General features: G+C 44.7%; 1 pseudogene; it reads left to right on the forward strand.

The window, feature by feature from the left end:
- The first annotated feature begins 1,464 nt into the window (after nucleotides 1-1,464).
- The window catches only part of LOC120020652, a 43,230-nt pseudogene continuing 21,139 nt past the window's right edge, over nucleotides 1,465-23,555 (forward strand).

Here is a 23,555-nt window from a genome sequence, read left to right on the forward strand (position 1 = left end):
AGGGGTGAGCTTTTCAGCACAACACCGGAATGTTGAGCCTACATGTTAAGTAGAGACTAGTGTAGTATTTCACTCTCGGATTCTGACATAGGCTTAATTTCTTATGAGGCTCATTAAAAAAAGAACACGAAATTACCGCAAGTGACTTAATTGTTAATACATGTAAACCGCCTACATCGCTATCGTTTGAGTAACGTTAACGTTACTGTTAAAAGCTACAGGCTTTAATTTTATCTGGACAGATTCAATTGGCTAAATTAGCTAACTTAGTTAGCTACTAACGTTAGCTAGCATCAGTTTTAATAAACATAACGTTAGGCTAGGCAGCTAGCTTACCCAGTCGCAAATATACTTGTAATTTTACCTCTACACAATTTAAATCAGTCTTTGGCCATTCATTTTGAATGTATTTGAAATATTTAGCAGGGTGCTACTGTAACAGTTCAACGTGATCTTTGTAACGTTAGGTAATTTAACCTACGGTCATTGTAGGCAACTGACGGGCTCATTGGCACGTGGAACGTAAACATCACACTCTGCTACAAAACCGACCACACGGTGGAGGTGTTTGCCACTTTTCAAACGTGGTCTTGTGGATTCATAGGCCTGGAGCACAGGTTTTGTTCCAGCCCAGTAGTGACTTAAAGAGGACCCGGCAGCCTCTTTAGGAGGCTCAGGTGAATCAATAGATCAGGTGCAAAAATAGGTATGATAGTTCAGGTGATGACTGGAGCCAAAGATTATTTACGGAATATACAGATGATGATACTTGACAAAGTTGATTACAAAATAATAAACTTAGCTACTTAGCCAAAATTACTAGAGTAAAAAAAGGCATAACAAAAAACAGCCGTGAATTGAGCTGCCTGTGTAAAAGCAGCCAGTGTCAATAGAATAAAAAAGAGCTCGTAACTCGTATGTTACTTTGACAAGCAGCTGTCAGACTCCAAGACCTAGAATGAGGAGCACAGGCATCCAAATAGACCTGCCCTAACCTGGCATAAACTATTCACACCTTTTAAACAGGTAAATTGTTCATTAGCAATAGCACTAATTCACATTTCACATAATGATTAATACTTAACACACTACACAATAGGCTATAACACAAACATGAACATTTCCAATAAACAATGACAACACCCACTAAGAGGGATATCCAGATACAGAGAGGTGCGCAACCTGTGGCTAAAGCCGTGAACATTTTAAAATAAATGATAAGGATAACCAGACCCTGGCGTGTGTTACTGGTTGCTGGTACAAAAGTATTGAAGCTCTGTGAGTCCCCAATTCCAGGATATAAGAAGAAATAAGTGGCCACAGGACAAGAGTAGTATGATGTCAAGCAGTGCTAAACATTGTGAAATGTGTATAATATCTTGTGTGCTAATTTAACTCCCCTACTGTTTCTACAGCTCTCTCAGACTTCTGTACATCCATATACCTGTGGGTGTTCTGCTCATTATGATGACTTCAGCGTTTGAGTTAAGCCAGGACCCAGCTTTCCTTATCCTAACCTCCATGTGCCCTGCAGTAGAACATCAGAGTTCGATCTCTACATCGATGGAGATTATTTCAAATTCTACGCCGAGCCTTACTTTCTCAGGTGAGTGACTGACCATCAGTTAAAGTTATGTGCTGCCAGTATTGAAGTCACTTAATTCAAGGATTTTTAAAAAAGTATTAGGTCCACTGTATATAGTAATTAAATGCACCATGATATGCTGTAAGTGTGTCAAAATGCTGATAGGATACGTTCATGTTTAGTTCTAATATCAGATTTCTAACATTTTAATCTCTTATCAAGACTGACCTTACCTGGAAACAATAGTGGAGGATAGGAGGGAAAAAGCCTCCTTTGACATTGATAAAGGTAATGTTTCTAAAATATATTTGTTTTGTTCATGGATTTCTGGAAGCTCTGTAAATTTTCCCAAAAGCCATAAAAACATATTTTTTTAAATCACAAGCCATGAAAAAACTGTTTTGAATTACAGGAACTTAGCTTTAAAACTGCTAAACGTTATCTCAGAGTTGAGGAAAATAGTGTAGAATAGCAGGAAATTAGCTCAGGGATTCTTGAAAGTCGGGACAGTCCTTGTCCGACAGAGAAACTTGATTTTTGAAGTAGTATTTTTTTATTTTGTTGTATTATTTGAGCTTAAAATGTACATTTAGGGGAATTTTAATGAGGGAAAGTTTGTTTTTGGAATTTTCTTAATATTTTCTATGTTATTAATTTCCATGGCTACTCTATGCCTGGAAATGCCCTTGTCCGGAGCAAAGGATCCCAATTTCAAACTCTCCCAAAAAATCATATTAACTGAAAAAGTACATTATGTAGTTTCTTGCAATAGCCCTCTGTGAATTTAAATAATATTTCTCTCAAAACTTTGAAAAGATGTGTCACGAGTTTTGGTTTAATGCGTCAGATTTGTCTAAAATCCTAAATTAATGAGGAGGGTCATTTATACCAAAATGTACTGTAGTGCAACGACCACTCATATTCTGAGAAGTTCTCTGCTTTTGATTTAAACAAACAATATTGGAATCACCATGGTCACAACCAATAAACTTGTCAACTCCATCTGCTTGATAGATTAAAATAGAATACGAATTTTGGTTAAAATATGTTACATTTAATATGGTTTTAGAGTCATAAAGCAACTGAGGAAAAACTAAATTGCTACTGTATACCACATGGATGAAGAAAAAAAATGAAATTTGTCAACTCGGTAAAACATAAACACTGTCACATTTATGTCTCCGTCAGAGTGGTGAAAGACCTGATAGAATTGTTCTGTTTTTATTGGGGATTTTCAAATTAATAATTTTCCATATTTTAGAGGCAAAATTGTCACTGATGGCTAATTCCCTTAAAATCCTTTCAATTTAAAATATACACTGCTCAAAAAAATAAAGGGAACACTTAAACAACACAATGTAACTCCAAGTCAATCACACTTCTGTGAAATCAAACTGTCCACTTAGGAAGCAACACTGATTGACAATAAATTTCACATGCTGTTGTGCAAATGGAATAGACAAAAGGTGGAAATTATAGGCAATTAGCAAGACACCCCCAATAAAGGAGTGGTTCTGCAGGTGGTGACCACAGACCACTTCTCAGTTCCTATGCTTCCTGGCTGATGTTTTGGTCACTTTTGAATGCTGGCGGTGCTTTCACTCTAGTGGTAGCATGAGACGGAGTCTACAACCCACACAAGTGGCTCAGGTAGTGCAGCTCATCCAGGATGGCACATCAATGCGAGCTGTGGCAAGAAGGTTTGCTGTGTCTGTCAGCGTAGTGTCCAGAGCATGGAGGCGCTACCAGGAGACAGGCCAGTACATCAGGAGACGTGGAGGAGGCCGTAGGAGGGCAACAACCCAGCAGCAGGACCGCTACCTCCGCCTTTGTGCAAGGAAGAGCATTGCCAGAGCCCTGCAAAATGACCTACAGCAGGCCACAAATGTGCATGTGTCAGCATATGGTCTCACAAGGGGTCTGAGGATCTCATCTCGGTACCTAATGGCAGTCAGGCTACCTCTGGCGAGAACATGGAGGGCTGTGCGGCCCCACAAAGAAATGCCACCCCACACCATGACTGACCCACCGCCAAACCGGTCATGCTGGAGGATGTTGCAGGCAGCAGAACGTTCTCCACGGCGTCTCCAGACTCTGTCATGTCTGTCACATGTGCTCAGTGAACCTGCTTTCATCTGTGAAGAGCACAGGGCGCCAGTGGTGAATTTGCCAATCTTGGTGTTCTCTGGCAAATGCCAAACGTCCTGCACGGTGTTGGGCTGTAAGCACAACCCCCACCTGTGGACGTCGGGCCCTCATACCACCCTCATGGAGTCTGTTTCTGACCGTTTGAGCAGACACATGCACATTTGTGGCCTGCTGGAGGTCATTTTGCAGGGCTCTGGCAGTGCTCCACCTGCTCCTCCTTGCACAAAGGCGGAGGTAGCGGTCCTGCTGCTGGGTTGTTGCCCTCCTATGGCCTCCTCCACGTCTCCTGATGTACTGGCCTGTCTCCTGGTAGCGCCTCCATGCTCTGGACACTACGCTGACAGACACAACAAACCTTCTTGCCACAGCTCGCATTGATGTGCCATCCTGGATGAGCTGCACTACCTGAGCCACTTGTGTGGGTTGTAGACTCCGTCTCATGCTACCACTAGAGTGAAAGCACCGCCAGCATTCAAAAGTGACCAAAACATCAGCCAGGAAGCATAGGAACTGAGAAGTGGTCTGTGGTCACCATCTGCAGAACCACTCCTTTATTGGGGGCGTCTTGCTAATTGCCTATAATTTCCACCTTTTGTCTATTCCATTTGCACAACAGCATGTGAAATTTATTGTCAATCAGTGTTGCTTCCTAAGTGGACAGTTTGATTTCACAGAAGTGTGATTGACTTGGAGTTACATTGTGTTGTTTAAGTGTTCCCTTTATTTTTTTGAGCAGTGTATATATATATATATATATATATATATGATTATATTTTTGGGAGTATTGGAAACAATTGAGCTGCTAATTGAATATAGGGGGAAAACTAACAATCATTCAAAAGCGATGTGACCCTATCCCTGTCAGTGCGTTTGACCTCCTAGTAATCAGATCTGCTTTACTGGTGATTAGGAGGATGTTCTCTTTTCTCACTAGACTCCACAGTGTGCGGTTAGTACTACAGCTAGTTAGAGATACTCTAGCAGGACCCGGAGTCATGGGGCTGATAGCAGTCAGTGGGATTGATCCCTGGTGCTCTTTAAGTATTACTAAAGTCAGTCAGTCACCCAGGCTTAATCGCTGGCTATACTATTAGATGTGAAGGGCAATTTGAGCTGTCAGTGATGTAATAATGAATGTCTACTTAGTGAGACTTGCCCTTTTTTTTTATTCATGTATTTTTATTTTATTTACCAGCTCGTGAGGCTACTTTGATTCTAAGTATTTGTTACTAGTGTAAGTGGCAAAGCAATTTTATCAGTTAGGAATGGAACACTTCTGTCTCTCTTTAATGAGTTTCATTTCCAATGATCTCTTAATTATGTTGGGTTGGTGGAGTGTTAGCCTTTTGTACACTTACACCTCATTGGCCCTCGATCAGCGATGCCCTGTTTGACAAACTGTCTAAATAAGCCACTAACTGCTGCTAATAAACCTTCTCTAATGGGTATCCCCGTTTGCGCTCGCAATTAGAAATCATTAAGATGCCTCTTTAAGGGCACACAGCCAAGGCAATTAGCCAACTAGCGTAAAGCATTTTTAAGATAAATACTCCAACGTGTTGAAAGTTTTATGAGTTATTTAAAATGTTAAAAATGATCTCCTTGGCTAGACGTGAATGAATGGTCACATATTTAAAGATTGTGTCGTGTCTCTCTTTTTTTAATTGCTCTTTTTAGAGAACTAAACCTCTGCTTTAGACTGGTTAGGTGTCTGTTCTGCAGAGATTCAATCATGCATTTATCATTAACATTTATTGTACATGTAAGAGCCATATTATCTGACACTTCAGGACAGTTTGGAGGAAGACAATTCTATCCCATTTGCTTCCACATTGTCTACATCTATACACCTTGTACAGCTAAACATTCTATTGGTGCCACTTGTTTCACCTGCTCCCTGATGTACTCTCTGTGATATGTCTCAGGTGCTCCCCAAGGAGACTGCAGGGGAGCACTTTGAAGGGCTCCAGATGCTGACCAGTCTCCTGGGTCCCAATGGCTCCCACTCACCCAAGCCTCTGTTGGAAGACCTGGGTATGTTGAAGAGTATCCTGCCCCCAGTTTTTCATAAGGTATCTATCTGAATTTCTTCTATCGGATAGGATTAAATGCATAGAAATAGATTGAATGGACGAATCATTGACTTGAATGGGGACCCCTGTTTTATTAATTCTAATGCTATGCATTTAATCTTATGCAATAGGAGAAATCCCAATAGATAACTTTCTAAAAACTGTGCCCTGGTTGATGATACTATTAGATTAATTTAGCAGTATGTGGTTGGAAGCCTTATTGATGTTTAAATTAAGCCCAATGAAACTGCTTGAGTCAGGACTGAGAACAGAAAACCCCACTGGATTTAGTCATTGGTGATTTTAGTAATACAATTTGGCTGAATGGTTTGGTTTCTCAGGAAGACATTGATGCTTTACATTACAGAGGCGTGCAGTGGGAGTATGAAAGGTGAGGAAGAGGATGATGAAGATGGGTTTGACTGGCAGGTTGAGCAGCAGGTGGACATGGAGACCTCGAAGGAGTAGCTGATAGAACTGCAGAAGTATGGCTTTGGTAATCAGAGGTCCGGAGTGTTCACTGGACTGCAGGTAAGGTCATTGGCTTGTATGAATAATGTATATGTAACAAAATAGCTGTAAAAAAACAAAAATGTAAAAGAAAGTTACCTTTGTCCTCTGAAGAGGTGGATGGGCCAATAATTATTATATATTTTTTTTAATAATACTTTTTTATTATTGAAGACAATGACTAGAAATGAGTAGTGGAATGGTTTCTTTTGGAATCACTGCTAGTAGGTTTAGAATGTGATTGTTATAGTTCACATAAGAAAGGCCAGGAGTTCTTCCTGATCATATAAACAGGAAAACATTACATCAAGTACAGCATGTGAAAATCTGATGGAGGATTGTCCAATCAGGAGGAGTTGAGTGATGTCATCAGTGTCTGAAACCCAGATAGGACCACAGCATCAGAGAGGAGACGGGAAAGGCTAGACGCCGAGACGTCCATATTCTGCCATGACCATTACCTACCTGTGAGTTATCCAAAGAATAGTACCCCATAATTTAGTAATTCTATGACATTTAACTACTGCACGGATTATATACGTTTTATTACATTATAATCTGTCATGACACTGACCTGTTTGTCTCTGTAGTGCTGACCTGTTTGAAGACGAAATGATCCAGGGTCAGCTAAAGTTCTGCCCGTGGTGGTCTGGTCTGAGCCCAGACCAAAGAATAGTACCCCCTGCAGGGAGAGGCAGGTGAGCTCATCCTTTCTCTCTCCTCAAAAAGCACTACATGTAAAGGGATAGGTCATCCCCAAATCAGGTGCTAACACTTTACATTAATTTGATCTTATATCTGTGGTATGCTGTAATTAATGTAGTAACCTATAGTTGTAGCTCAGCTCAGACTAAGTAAGATTCCCACCAGCAGGTGGTGTAAAAATACAGACAACAAAGAAGGAACTTGACTTGATAAAGTATGTTAATGTATACGTAATTAGTACTGTTAGTACTAAACATTGTATATTCAGTATTCTAAATAGTTGTTCTGGGTACTGTCAGTTGTGAGGTTGTGGTTTCACAGTAGGTGATAACATTTCACTGGATTGATGATGAGATTGACATTAAGACTACAGAGTTGGTTCTTTAAAGGTAATTTGGACATGTGTCCCTGTTGTATTGGTTCATTTGGTTGCCTTTGTTTATAGAATGTATTCTGTCTAGAATAGATCCTCATTTCAGTACTCAACTGTTTTCCTTAAAATGTATATTTCAACACAATTGCCCTTTTCTTCCCAGCCATCCCTCTATCCAGACTTGTATATATTGCCAGGGAAGGAGAGTTGTGACATAGGTCGAGTGGGAATCTGGCAAATAGTATATATCGCCATTGCCTCACTCCCCCACAAATCCTCTTTCTCTTTATTCTTTCTCTGTCAGTCCATGACATATGAAATCTATGAGTCATTTAAAAGGTGTGATCCAGGTCTGGCTGGCTGGCTAGGCCCCCAGGTTTGTTTGTTTTCTCTTCTTTCTCAGATGAGAGCGATAAGGGTGTATGGAGCCTCACTGCTCCACTGTGAGACAATTCAGTTGTGCCATCCAGCTCTCCTAACAGCCTACTAATTCCTCTGCTCCCATCGCCTCAACAAACACATGGCCAGTAGCCACAGCTTATGTTAGTGCAGGATGTTGTACGGTACACTCGGGAAAGGATTTAGATAAAAAACAGATAGCATTATGACAGGAGGGTGCGTTGGGTTGAGAGTGCCAGGATCCCTGTCTGCCTAGCTCTGGAGAGATCACATAATGACCAACAGCCATCAGTCAATGCTACGCAGCACTGATACACAGCCCATTAGCGGCAGGCAAGCAGGAGGAATCCAGCCCTCTAAAGAACATTACATTTCCCTGCAACTCTGTGGACTCCCTCTTCTCATTCTGCATTCTGAGATAGAGCACTCAGCCTTCACCTGCCTGTCGAGTAGAGTGTTGGTCAGCAAATGTTGCTGTTTGCAGTAAAATCTTGATAGCATGCTTATGATTTTAAATGTTTGATCACATGTCATGTGGGAAGGCTAAATTCTTATGCTTTCACATGTTGACCTTATTCAGCTTTTTTCCCTCCCTCACCTCCCCTAAGACAAAGATATACAGGTAACTGCCAAAATAAAGGAAGCACCAACATAGTATCTTAATAGGGCGTTGGGCCACAACAAGCCAGAACAGCTTCAATGCACCTTGGCATAGATTCTACAAGTCTGGAACTCTATTGGAAGAATGTGACACCATTCTTCCATGAGAAATTCCATAATTTGTTGTTTTGTTGATTGTGGTGGGAAACGCTGTCCCAAAAGTGTTCAGTTGGGTTGAGATCTGGTGACTGAGACAGCCATGGCATATGGTTTACATTGTTTTCATGCTCATCTAACCATTCAGGGACCACTCCTGCCCTGTGGATGGGGGCATTGTCATCCTATTTGGGCATAGCCATGGTATCCAAAATAATGCCCCAAATAATTTTTTACACATGACCCTAAGCATGATGGGATGTTAATTGCTTAATTAACTCAGGAACCACACCTGTGTGGAAGCACCTGTTTTCATTATACTTTGAATGCCTCATTTGAGTAATGAGACAGTTACCTGTATATGTCAGCTGACAGATGGGTGTAGACACTAGTGCTAATGAAGTAGAAACCCCCACCCTGGGCCTGTGTGCCCCCTCTCTCTCCCCTGTGTCGAGGCCAGAGCACTGACAGGCCACAGCTGTCCACTGTGTCCAAATGACCTGAGTGGCCAGGGCTGATCGGACATGACAGCCCTGTCTCGACCTGCAGCACTTCTTATGGCTGGTTTAGTGATTCATCACTATATTCATTGCATTGACTCGCAGGTTCACTGCAGAAAATTAAAATCTCAAACAATTGCGTTTTCAGTTACATTTCAAGGCATGATGTTTGAATATAAGGCAATCGACATAAGCTTTATCAAAGTTTCTGAGGACACTGTGTGCCCCACATTATTCTGAACTACCAAAGTCATACGTCAGAAGCTCCTCAGTGATGTAGAGTTGTATATGAGGTCATTTCCAGCCTCCTGCAAAATTAGCAGAGGCATATTTACTCCTTGTCGCTGACACCATCTGGACTTCGGGTTAGGGACATGCTATGGGGCAGACTGCTCAGAAGACTGGAGGAACTATGTCACAAATTCATCTCCATTCATCTTACCCCACCCTCCCTCACACTTGATTGGCTAGGATCAAAGTTGAGATTAGTGAGTGCCGTGGAGATTGGATGGAAGATCTAATGGGACATATGATGTCTCTTGGATGGATGGAGCGCTGCGGCTGCATTATGCAGGCCTAGTTAGCTTGTGATTTGACAGTTTAATGGTCAGCAGTAATCCCACATTCATCCTGTTTTAAATACGTAACTCTTTAGTTCAGTTACATGTGGGGGAAAAACAGGAATTATAGCCGCTGATGCCCTCTTAAGTCTTAGGCTAGATATCACTGAATGACGATGTATACACTTTTTATTGCATATAAATGCTGGACTGTATTAATGCTGTTCTAATAAATAGACAAAGGAACCTGTTTGCCAGCAGCCCTATCCTTTTCCCTGATCATTTAAATGGACCAGTCAGTGTTTGTTTTCTACACTGAGGCAGACAGCTGGGATGTGGGCCAGTGGGGCACTGAGTTTCTCCCCAGGGTCCTGGCTGATCTCCCGGGCGGTAGGGGAGGTGTGGTGGGGGGGAGGTGTGTGTGCGTGTGCTCTGCTTGGCCAGGCTGGGATGCTGCAGCTGCACTGGCGAGGGACTCCGGTACCGTCTGCAGGGATCTAAGCCCTGACGTAATGCAGCAGGAATCCAGTTCCCAGCAGAGCCAAGAGCCCAGTGCAGCCAAGAGGATCATTTGAAACTGCTGCTGCGGTGTGTGGGTCTCTGCGTGCCTGCGCGCTAGCCCACACACCCAGCGCCCCTCTCACATCAGGGGCTCAACATAGGGGCTGTCCCCCCTCCCCACATGCACCCCACTCAACAGGCAAAGGGAAGGATTGCTTTCAGCTGTTCCATAAGCTGCAGAGAAAGTGCTGACTTGAATCTGTTCTTGCAGATTTTCAGCTTGGTTTTCAGCACTGAAAGTTGCAGATAAAACTTTACCAATATAATTTGGTCGACGGGTATCTTGATCAGTTACTGAGGAAGAAACTCATTAGGGACTTGATTCTCTCCAAATGAACTGACAACATAGTAGTGTTCTCCTCTTACACTACAGGACATGGGCTTCCAAATGAATGCATTTGTAAAACAGGTCAGGATGATTAGGCCTGTGTAAAACCCAGTGAGTGTAAGTGTGGACTGTTGTTTTGCAGCAGTGTCCTTCACTGATGATGAGAGAGAGCAACTGAGGAAGTTCACCAACTGTTCCTACTTCCTGGATAAGAAGGCCTGTGTCCAGGTGTGGCTCAGCCTGGTGGACATCATCCTAGCATACTGCTACGAAGTGCGCACTACAGAGGGAGAGCACAATGTGAGTCAACGACCGACAAGAGATCGTCACATTGCAGTTGGACTTGAGTGGCAAATCTCTACATCCTCCACCATGTCAAAACTTTAACATGGGGTTACACCAATATCCTGTAGGGATCTTGAGAGCTCAATGTTGTCTTAACAAATAGTTTCATATTTACTCATTCATTTTATACAATAATTAGATGCAAATCTCATAACGGAGACTCTTGTATAAACAGAGTTATGGTAATGTGGCTGTATTGTCTCTCATGAGGTCACAAACATTAGACAAAATGGACCGGTCATAGCTGGATTCTCCACTGACCTTTTACACATTCTCTAAAACATGGATATTGTTCAGTTCTCAAGTTCTGTGAGGTAGAAGAAGTTCATTTGTTCTACTGTGAACCCTCTCTCTATACTGCATGAGGGAGAGAGTCTCCTCCAGGAATTTACGACCTGAGATAACAGAACCTGGGTGTAAGAGGGAGAGCGGGTGAAGGCACTCGCTATACCCAAAGAGGGCCACGTCATGACATAACGTTTCGTCCCTTCATCAGGCATCCATATCACAGGTGGGGGTGGACGTTCTTATATATAGGGGCAGGAGGAAACAGGGGGTAAAAATGTATAACATAGGTTCACAATATTAACATTCAATGTATAAAAATATATGATGGCGGCTACTTTGAAGAATCTAAAATATATTTTGATTTGTTTAATACTTTTTTGGTTACAACATGATTCCATATGTGTTATTTCATAGTTTTGATGTCTTCACTATTATTATACAATGTAGAAAATAGTAAAACAAATAAAGGAAAAACCCTTGAATGAGTAGGTGTGTCCAAACTTTTGACTGGTACTGTACATAATTGGGTCAGACCCAGAGGTGTAATTCTTAGTACTGCCATGAACAGATACTTTAGACAGCTACCTGTGAAGTCATCTATGAACGTTCTATTAACATCTGGGGTGTTATGGCCAGATACTCCATAGAGATTCTGGAACAAAGTATACTTTTCCAGAGATCGTGTTCATGTAAAATAAAGTATCTATAATGGACACTGGAGACTGAGTGTGTGACCTGGACCTGCCTGTTCTTGGTATCATAGCGTCCTTGCGTGTTGTAGATCCATGCCGTTTGTTTGACACCTTGATTCTCTGAAGTCTGTATAGACATTGACCTTGACATTGATCTCTCAATGTATGACTGTAGGTTGAATCACCGTGGAACATTGGAAAACTCAGTAATTATCATTGATTATACCACAGCATTGTTTAATACTTGTTTCTGATTGGCTATAACGGCATTCTAGAATGGACATTAAAACCAGATAATGGGACAGTTGGAAAAGATATCGGGACACCTTGCAATAATATGCGCCTACACATGCAGATCGTACCTGCTATAAAGTTACAGAAAGCTAAACCAACAACCGCACAAACTGAAATTGGATACATTGTAAACGCAGGTCCAACAAGGAAAAACTTAGCTAACTAGCATTTATTTGTTTTTGCAGAGACATAATCGAACAAACGACTGGGTCGTGTCTCTATCAACCAAAAGAAGAGAAAGTATGAATTTGCTTATAAAAATGAAAATATCAACAAAGTATTTCTACCTGTAAATTTGTGATTTCATATTGTTTTCTTTGGCAACTGTGGTATAAGAGGGATAAACGCCTCTGTTCTGTACATTACCTTGGAAAAATTAACTCTGCAAAGGGACATTCAGAGACTTGTCCCAAAGCCACACCTGCGTTGTCTTGGCTATGTACTTAGGGTTGGTGTCCTGTTTGAATGTGAATCTTTGACCCAGTCTGAGGTCCTGAGCACTCTGGAGCAGGTTTTCATCAAGGATCTCTCTGTACTTTGCTCCGTTCATCTTTGCCTCGATCCTGACTAGTCTCCCAGTCCCTGCCGCTGAAAAACATCCCCACACAGCATGATGCTGCCACCACCATGCTTCAGCGTAGGGATGGTGCCAGGTTTCCTCCAGACGTGACGCTTGGCATTCAGGCCAAAGAGTTCAATCTTGGTTTCATCAGACCAGAGAATCTTGTTTCTCATGGTCTGAGAGTCTTTAGGTGCCTTTTGGCAAACTCCAAGTGGGCTGTCATGTGCCTTTTACTAAGGCGTGTCTTCCATCTGGCCACTCTACCATAAAGACCTGATTGGTGGAGTGCTGCAGAGATGGTTGTCCTTCTGGAAGGTTCTCCCATCTCCACAGAGGAGCTCTGGAGCTCTGTCAGAGTGACCATCGGGTTCTTGCTCACCTCCCTGACCAAGGCCCTTCTCCCCCGATTGCTCAGTTTGGCCGGCCGCCAGCTCTAGGAAGAGTCTTGGTGGTTCCAAACTTCTACCATTTAAGAATGATGTAGGCTACTGTGTTCTTGGTGAACTTGAATGCTGCAGAAATGTTTTGGTACCCTTTCCCAGATCTGTGCCTCGACACAATCCTGCCTTGGAGCTCTACGGACAATTCCTTAATTAATTCCTTGTTTTTTGCTCTGACATGCACTGTCAACTGTTGGACCTTATATAGACAGGTGTGTGCCTTTTCCAAATCGTGTCCCGCCAGCGGGACACCTGTCGACAGCTTCTGGTGAAATTGGAGGGCGCACAATTCAAAAGAATCATCATAAAAATTATGGATATTAAACATCTAGGTACATACAAGTGTCTTAAGAAGCTTAAATTCTTGTTAATCTAACTGCATTGTCCGATTTACAATAGGCTTTACAGCGAAAGCATGCCATGTGATTGTTTGAGGATGGCGCCCCACATCAAAATATTTTTCAACCAGCACAGGCTTCATAAAATCACAAATAGCGATTAAATAGTCACTTACTTTTTGAAAGTCTGTTTAGTTGGCGCCATCGATTTGAGTAATCCACTCGTTCAACGTGCAGAGAAAGGAATCCAAAAAGCTACCGTTAAACTTTCTTAACTTCTCTAGGGTAGGGGGCAGCATTCGGAATTTTGGATGAAATGCATGCCCAAATTAAACTGCCTGCTTCTCGGGCCCAGAAGATATTATATGCATATAACTGGATTTGATTTGGATTTGGATAGAAAACACTCTAAAGTTTCCAAAACTGTTAAAATAGTGTCAGTGAGTATAACAGAACTGATTTGGCAGGCGAAAACCTGAGAAATCCATTCAGGAAGTAGTGTTTTTGTTGGTTTTGTAGTTTTCTATTCAATGCCATTACAGTATCCATTGACTTAGGACTCAAATTGCAGTTTATATGCCTTCCACTAGATGTCAACAGTCTTTAGAAATTGTTTTAGGCTTTATTCTGAAAAATGAGGAAGTAAGAGCAGTCTGAATGAGTGGACCCTAATGTGTCACAGAGCTTTTTCATGCGCGAGACCGAGAGAGTGCCTTTCTTGTTTACCTTTTAAATTGACGACGTTATTGTCCGGTTTAAATATTAACGATTATTTAGGCTAAAAACAACCTGAGGATTGAATATAAACATCGTTTGACATGTTTATATCAACTTTACGGATTCAATTTAGATTTTTTTGTTTGCCTGTTTTGACTGCGTTTGAGCCTGTGGATTACTGAAGAAAACGCGCAAACAAAACTGAGGTTTTTGGATATAAAGAGACGTTATCGAACAAAAGGAACATTGATTGAGTAAATTAATGTCTGCTGAGTGCAACCATATGAAGATCATCAAAGGTAAGCGATTAAATTTATCTCTATTTCTGACTTGTGTAACTCTTCTACTTGGCTGGTTACTGTTTGTAATGATTTGTCTAGTGGGCTATGTTCTCAAATAATCGTACGGTATGCTTTTGCCGTAAAGCATTTATTAAATTTGACACCGTGGTTGGATTCACAAGAAGTTAATCTTTAAACCTATGTAAAATATGTTTTGTTTTCTGAATTTTTATAATGAGTATTTCTGTATTTGAATTTGGCGCCCAGCAGTTTCACTGGCTGTTGAAGAGGTGGGACGCTAACGTCTCACGTACCCAAGAGAGGTTAAAACAAGTCAAAATACGTTTCTATTTAATCCTAAGGTACCCTAAAATGTAATTAAACTATAATATTTAATACGGAAATAAGTATGTTCAATAGGAAAGTAAAATTAGCAGGTATGTGTCCTCTTCGTCGCACGCGCACAGACTGATTTCCAACTCTGACTTCCAGTACTAAAACTCAAAATTCTTCCTCGTTTGGGAAGAAACAAGCCTGAAACCTTGAACAAAGACTGTTGACATCTAGTGGAAGCCATAGGAATTGCAATCTGGGAGATGGAATTGCAAATGCCCCATAGCTTTCCATATAAAGAGCATGGGCTCTCAAAAAAAAGAAATCTTGGGATTTTCTCCTGCCATATCAATTGTGTTATAGTCTCATACATTATTTTAACATTCATACAAACTTCAAAGTGTTTTCTATCCAATGGTACCAATTATATGCATATCCTGGCTTCTGGGCCTGAGTAACAGTTTAGTCAGTTTACTTTGGGCACATCAGTCAGACAGGGAGTGGAGAAAAATAGACCCTAGCCTGAAGAATTATGTAAATAAGGTATATCAGTGTTTTTATTTTTAATACATTTGCTAAAATTTCAAAAAACCTGTTTTCGGTTTGTCATTATGGGGCATTGTGTGTGGATTGCTGAGTTTTTAAAAATGTAATCAATTTTAGAATAAGGCTATAACGTAACAAAATGTGAAAAAAGTTAAGGGGTCTGAGTACTTTCCGAAGGCCCTGTATATATCCACTGATTGTCATCTCCTACTGGTACACTGGTAGCGCATTGTTTTAGGAGAAGAAGAGGCGGCCAGGTTAAAGCTATGACGACAGATTGGTTCCTCTTAGACCTGTGTGTGTGCATGTGTGGCTTGCGTGCATCAGAGTGTAGGTACAGTAGGAGTATTAGGGTGTGCCCCGGGGCTGTGAACAAGCCCAGGTGTTTTTTCCCAACTGGCAAACAGACGAGTGGGGTGCGAGGTGGCTGTCTGCTCCCTGATCGATGGCGTGTGTGTGAAGGCACCAGAGGACGAAGAAGGACGAGTGTGTGCGGCGCATCTTAAACCTTTCTCTGTGAACCTGACAGTGAGGGCTGGTAATCGGACGCCTGAGAGATAGCAGTTTGGCCATAATGGTGATAATGGAGGAAGTGGTAATCTAATGACATCCTGCAGCTGCCTGAAAGCCCTCGTCAGTAGAGCTGTCTGCCTGGGAGAGACTGACGGGACCCCATCTCTCATCCGCTCTGTCGCTCATCCAGTCTGTCTCTCAGCCGCTCTGTCACTCACTCTCTCTCATCCTCATGCTCTGTCGCTCTAACCCTCTACTTTACCAAGTCTCTTTTCCTGTCTCTCTATTTAACTATCCCCTCCCTTTCTAGATCTCTCTCTCTTTTCCCATTTCTCTATTTAACCATCCCCTCCCTTAGTATCGCTCTCTCTCTTTTACCGTTTCTCTATGTATTTAACTATCCCCTCCCTTTCTATATCTCTCTTTTCTCCATTTCTCTCAATCTTTTCACTGTATCCCTTTTTTTGTCTTTCCCTTTTATTCTCGTCCTCCCCCTGTCTAACTCTCACCCTTCTCTCTTTCCCCACTCCCTCCATCTGCTAGCTGTTAACCAGCCTCTTAACCGGACAGACAGGGTTGGTGGAGCCGTTAACCCTTTACACTCGTAGCTCTGGCTCTGTGCTTCACAGCGCTGTATGGGTTTTGACTGACAGCCGTTCTGAAATTTAGTACCGCACGACAAGAAGTTGCAACAATCTCTCCTGTAGGGTTTTTACGGTTATGAAAGTCCTGGAAAAGTAATGGAATTTAAAAATGTGTGTTTTCCAGGCCTGGAAAAGTTTTGGAAAATGATTTAGTCTGAAAAGTAATGGAAATTAATTTAATAATTTCTGTTAATGTAATTTCTTTAAGCACAGTTTTTAAGTATTTGTTCAATCAAATACAAATCTACATATCAGCCAGGATTGGAATGACACTTTAGCACGTCTGTGTTTGCGCGCATCACCTGCATGTGTGCGAGACAGCTGTTGCTCAAGAAGAGACAGACATTGCAGCAGCAGGTATGCTTAGCCTATAAAATATGATCGAGAACAGACTAACTAGGTAGCCAGTTCAAAACATAAACTGAGTATAGCAAACATTAGGAACACCTTCCCTAATATTGAGTTGAACTCCCTTTTGCCCTCAGAACAGCCTGAATTCATTGGGGAATGTCTCTACAAGGTGTCAAAAGTGTTCAAGAGGGTACTGGTTCATGTTGACACCAATGCTTCCCACAGTTGTGTCAAGTTGGCTGGATGTCCTTTGGGTGGTGGGACCATTCTTGATACACATGGGAAACTGTTGAGCATGAAAAACCCAACAGCGTTGCTGTTCTTGACACAAACCAGTGCGCCTGGCACCTACTACCATACCTTGTTCAAAGACACTTAAAACTTTTGTCTTGCCCATTCACCCTCTGAATGACACACAATCACAATGTCTCCATTGTCTCAAGGCTTAAAAATATTTATAATTATTTAACCTGTTTCCTCCCCTTCAATTACACTGATTTGAAGTGAATTTAACAAGTTACATCAATAAGGAATCATAGACTGACCAGGTGAAAGCTATCACCTGAAAAGATTAGATGTTCTTAATGTTTTGTATACTCAGTGTATCTTGTACCCTCTAGTAACTGTTTTAGGCCTGACCCCATTTAGTCGACTGGTTGATTGTTTGTTTGGTTGGTTGTTAGACTGTTGGTCGACCAAGATTCTTTTGATCCAGCAGTGGCAAATATATTTAAAAAAAGGTTATGGTACATGAGACACATCTGATTCATGCCTGACTGAGTAGACTAATCCGTCGCGGAGACCGCGAAGATGGCACCCCAGTATCACCAGTAGTAAGTTGTAACGTCCTGACCAGAGTTCTTATGTGTTTTGCTTGTTTAGTGTTGGTCAGGACGTGAGCTGGGTGGGAATTCTATGTTGTGTGTCTAGTTAGTCTGTTTCTGTGTCCAGCCTAATATGGTTCTCAATCAGAGACAGCTGTCAATCGTTGTCCCTGATTGAGAATCATATATAGGTGGCTTGTTTTGTGTTGGGGATTGTGGGTGGTTGTTTCCTGTCTTTGTGTTTTGTCTGCACCAGCTAGGACTGTGACGGTTAGTTTGTTTTGTCATTTTGTATAGTGTCTTGTTTTGTGTTAATTAAATCATGGAAAATTACCACGCTGCACATTGGTCCTCAGATCCTTCTCGCCTCTCCTCGTCTGAGGAGGAGGACGGCTTAGACTGCCGTTACAGAACCACCCACCAAACTCGGACCAAGCAGCGTGAGTACGAGCAGCAGCGGCCCACTACACAGGAATCCTGGACATGGGAGGAAATTCTGGAGGGTAAAGGACACTGGGCTCACATTGGAGAATATCGCCGCTCTCGGGAAGAGATGGAGGCAGCTAAAGCCCAGGAGCGGTGGTATGAGGAGGCAGCACGGAAGCGTGGCTGGAAGCCCGTGAAGAAACCCCAAAAATTTCTTAGGGGGTGGGCTAAAGGGTAGTGTGGCAAAGGCAGGTAGGAAACCTGCGCCCACTTCCCATGCTTACCGTGGAGAGCGGGAGTACGGGCAGACACCGTGTTATGCGGAAGAGTGCACGGTGTCTCCTGTACGTGTGCATAGCCCGGTGCGGGTTATTCCACCTCCCCGCTAGATTGAGCATTGAGCCAAGTGCCATGAAGCCGGCTCAACATATCTGGCCTCCAGTACGTCTCCTCGGGCCGGTGTACATGGCACCAGCCTTACGCATGGTGTCCCCGGTTCGCCAACACAGACCAGTGCGGGTTATTCCACCTCCCCGCACTGGACGGGCTACGGGGAACATTCAACCAGGTAAGGTTGGGCAGGCTCGGTGCTCAAGGGAGCCAGTACACCTGCACGGTCCGGTATATCCGGCGCCACCTTCCCGCCCCAGCCCAGTACCACCAGTGCCTACACCACGCACCAGGCTTCTAGTTCGTCTCCAGAGCCCTGTTCCTCCTCCACGCACTCTCCCTGTGGTGCGTGTCTCCAGCCCAGTGCCTCCAGTTCCGGCACCACGCATCAAGCCTCCTGTGCGTCTCCAGAGCCCTGTACGCACTGTTCCTTCTCCCCGCACTCGCCCTGAGGTGCGTGCCCTCAGCCCGGTACCACCAGTGCCGGTACCACGCACCAGGCCTATAGTGCGCTTTGAGAGTCCAGTGTGCCCTGTTCCTGTTCCCCGCACTAGCCTTGAGGTGCGTGTCTCCAGTCCGGTACCACCAGTTCCGGCACCACGCACCAGGCCTACTGTGCGCCTCAGCAGGTCAGAGTCGGCCGTCTGCCTAACGCCGCCTGCACTGCTCGTCTGCCCAGCACCGTCTGTACTGCCTGCCTGCTCAACGCCGCCTGCACTGCTCGTCTGTCCAGCGCCATCTGAGCTGCCTGCACTGCTCGTCTGCCCAGCGCCGTCTGAGCCGCCTGCCTGCCCAGCACCATCTGAGCCATCCGTCTGCCCAGCGCCATCTGAGCCATCCGTCTGCCACGAGCCATTAGAGCCGTCCGTCAGTCAGGAGCCGCTAGAGCCGTCCGTCAGTCAGGAGCCGCCCGTCAGTCAGGAGCCGCCAGAGCCGTCCGTCAGTCAGGAGCCGCCAGAGCCGTCCGTCAGTCAGGAGCCGTCCGTCAGTCAGGAGCCGTCCGTCAGTCAGGAGCCGTCCGTCAGTCAGGAGCCGCCAGAGCCGTCCGTCAGTCAGGAGCCGCCAGAGCCGTCCGTCAGTCAGGAGCCGCCAGAGCCGTCCGTCAGTCAGGAGCCGCCAGAGCCGTCCGTCAGTCAGGAGCCGCCAGAGCCGTCCGTCAGTCAGGAGCCGCCAGAGCCGTCCGTCAGTCAGGAGCCGCCAGAGCCGTCCGTCAGTCAGGAGCCGCCAGAGCCGTCCGTCAGTCAGGAGCCGCCAGAGCCGTCCGTCAGTCAGGAGCCGCCAGAGCCGTCCGTCAGTCAGGAGCCGCCAGAGCCGTCCGTCAGTCAGGAGCCGCCAGAGCCGTCCGTCAGTCAGGAGCCGCCAGAGCCGTCCGTCAGTCAGGAGCCGCCAGAGCCGCCCGCCAGTCAGGAGCCGCCAGAGCCGCCCGCCAGTCAGGAGCCGCCAGAGCCGCCCGCCAGTCAGGAGCCGCCAGAGCCGCCCGCCAGTCAGGAGCCGCCAGAGCCGCCCGCCAGTCAGGAGCCGCCAGAGCCGCCCGCCAGTCAGGAGCCGCCAGAGCCGCCCGCCAGTCAGGAGCCGCCCGCCAGTCAGGAGCCGCCAGAGCCGCCCGCCAGTCGTGAGCCGCCAGAGCCGCCCGCCAGTCGTGAGCCGCCAGAGCCGCCCGCCAGTCGTGAGCCGCCCGCCAGTCGTGAGCCGCCCGCCAGTCGTGAGCCGCCCGCCAGTCGTGAGCCGCCCTCCAGTCGTGAGCCGCCCGCCAGTCGTGAGCCGCCCGCCAGTCGTGAGCCGCCCGCCAGTCGTGAGCCGCCCGCCAGTCGTGAGCCGCCCGCCAGTCGTGAGCCGCCAGAGCCGCCCGCCAGTCGTGAGCCGCCCGCCAGTCGTGAGCCGCCCGCCAGTCGTGAGCCGCCCGCCAGTCGTGAGCCGCCCGCCAGTCGTGAGCCGCCCGCCAGTCGTGAGCCGCCCGCCAGTCGTGAGCCGCCCGCCAGTCGTGAGCCGCCCTCCAGTCGTGAGCCGCCTTCCAGTCGTGAGCCGCCTTCCAGTCGTGAGCCGCCTTCCAGTCGTGAGCCGCCCTACAGTCGTGAGCCGCCCTACAGTCGTGAGCCGCCCTACAGCCGGAGCCGCCATTCAGTCCGGAGCCGCCATTCAGTCCGGAGCCGCCCCTCTGTCCTGGGCTACCTCTCTGTCCTGAGCTACCTCTCTGTCCTGAGCTACCTCCTAAATCATGTGGGGGCCTTGGGGAGGATTCTTAGGCCAAGGTCGTGGGCGAGGGTCGCCACTCAAAGGACGCTAAGGAGGGGGACAAAGACAGTGATGGAGTGGTGTCCTCGTCCTGCGCCGGAGCCGCCACCGCGGACAGATGCCCACCCAGACCCTCCTCTTGAGTTTTAGGGGTGCGTTCGGAGTCCGCACCTCAGGAGGGGGGTACTGTAACGTCCTGACCAGAGTTCTTATGTGTTTTGCTTGTTTAGTGTTGGTCAGGACGTGAGCTGGGTGGGAATTCTATGTTGTGTGTCTAGTTAGTCTGAGAACCATATTAGGCTGGACACAGAAACAATCAGAGACAGCTGTCAATCGTTGTCCCTGATTGAGAATCATATATAGGTGGCTTGTTTTGTGTTGGGGATTGTGGGTGGTTGTTTCCTGTCTTTGTGTTTTGTCTGCACCAGCTAGGACTGTGACGGTTAGTTTGTTTTGTCATTTTGTATAGTGTCTTGTTTTGTGTTAATTAAATCATGGAAAATTACCACGCTGCACATTGGTCCTCAGATCCTTCTCGCCTCTCCTCGTCTGAGGAGGAGGACGACTTAGACTGCCGTTACATAAGTACATTTATCGTTAATTACCATCATTTATCATCTACAATGTTTGTTTGGTTACGGTGATTTCTGTTAATGCATTCAATATATTATTATTATTATTATTATTACAGTCTTACCGTTCTCGTTGTACGAGTGGACACGTTTTGCAGAGCGCACAACCTAGCCTGTACTTGTGAGAAGTTTTGGTTAATTCCATTTAGGAGTTGTCAATTTATTCATTACCGTTTGTTTAGAGCGCTCCTGTCAATCTTGCGCAAATGTAGGCTTATAAATGTGGCCATCTGTGGATCGGATACTTTTTCTGATTGTCTTAACTCTCCATCACTGTGTAACTTCTGAAAGTAGTTTTGTGTTCGCCTCAAACGGCAAGTAAACAAAATCTGTTTTTACATCCATTGAGAATGACAATAGTCCACTCAGCAGGGAATTTGGAAAAAAAGGTCATGCTCTGATCCGGTGGAAACGTCATAAAAAAGGCCTATATGATTACTTCTTATCCCTTGCGCAAATAGCTTACACCTGTGTCTGTCTGTCAGGAGCTCACTGGCACAGGAAACTCTGAGGGCCCAGAATATTTTGGACAATGTTGCAAGTTTGCTAGCACAAGCTTCAGTCAGACTAAGTTAATAGTTGATACAATGTTTCAAGTTCTTTGCAGACAGGCCATGCGTAGCCTATGATTTATAGGATATTTATTTGAATCAATACATTTTCTACTGGCGGGCTGCAAGGTTTTTATTTGTTGCCGCTATGTAGGCTATTTTTACATGTTGCCAATGGCAATGGAAGTTACTTTTAGATTTGTAACATTTTCATTTAGATAGAATTTTGATGAACCACATGACATTGATTTTGTAGATATGAAGACTTTATTATACATGAAATTAATCTGTAGCACACATATGCATATAAAAATAATAACTGGCACGCAGATCAGTAAAATTTGTACGATAACTTGACACTCCAAATGGAAAAGATTGCAGACCATTGGTGTAGCCTATTTCCGTCAACTTCATGACTCCTTTCTATCCGCAACAAAATTACTATCGGTTTCTCTGAAATACCTTGTGAAAGCTTAACACTGTAAGATCATATTTTATTACTTAGCTAGTCATGCTGGCAATAGAACAAGCTTTTAAAATCATGCCCACTTGACCCAGATTGCGATTTATAATGGACCGTTTTTGGATTGTGTAAACAACAACAGTAATCGTGTGATGGCGGGGATGCAGGGTTTTGTTCCAAACTAAGCAACTAAAAGTGTGCTTGTTCTAGTTCCTCAACGACACAGCTAGGAGAGCTCAAAAAAGTACTTTATAGTTGAAGACTTCTTTGAGTCATTAAAGTACATTGAAATTTCTTAGGAACTGTGCACACTTTGATGAGGTGTGTGGCCACTTGTAGACACCAGTTAGACCTCTCACTTAAACGTTGTAATTTTTTATGTCTTATGTTGCACCTACTCCACATTCTTCAGGAATAGTCTTATCATGTTACTGAATGTATCCAGAGTATTTTCAGATTTTGTTATCAACAAATTACAATAAATGTAAAGTGCACATAAAATCAAGTGTTATCTTTTGGATTCAGTCTGTGGCAGGTGAACTGTTGTGTCCTCACAATTTCCCCATTATCTCCAAACTGTTCTCTTTCAATTGCTACCATGGTTATGCATTTCATATTTCTTCCGTAATAAACATTTCAGTTTATCCCTGTCCATATAGGCCAATTCCTACGAGCGTAAAGGGTTAACCAGCCCCCTAACCATTCAGACAGGGTGGCGTAGCTGTTAACCAGCCCCCTAACCATTCAGACAGGGTTGGCGTAGCTGTTAACCAGCCTCCTAACCATTCAGACAGGGTTGGCGTAGCTGTTAACCAGCCTCCTAACCATTCAGACAGGGTTGGCGTAGCTGTTAACCAGCCTCCTAACCATTCAGACAGGGTTGGCGTAGCTGTTAACCAGCCTCCTAACCATTCAGACAGGGTTGGCGTAGCTGTTAACCAGCCTCCTAACCATTCAGACAGGGTGGCGTAGCTGTTAACCAGCCTCCTAACCATTCATACAGGGTTGGTGGTTGGTGTGCATTTACAGCCAGGCTGCTAAACAGCCCCGAGGGAGAGGGGATGAGCCCTGATGACATGCAAAGAGACAGTCTCTCTCTCTGAGCGCAGTCTTAACAAGCCAGAGAGGATGAATAAAAAAGGAAAGCAGAGGGTTCTCTCTCAGCTCTTTTGTCCACCGATGCAGAGAAAAGCCTT

The sequence above is a fragment of the Salvelinus namaycush genome, chromosome 2 (assembly GCF_016432855.1).
Source record: "Salvelinus namaycush isolate Seneca chromosome 2, SaNama_1.0, whole genome shotgun sequence".
Lineage (NCBI taxonomy): Eukaryota > Metazoa > Chordata > Actinopteri > Salmoniformes > Salmonidae > Salvelinus > Salvelinus namaycush.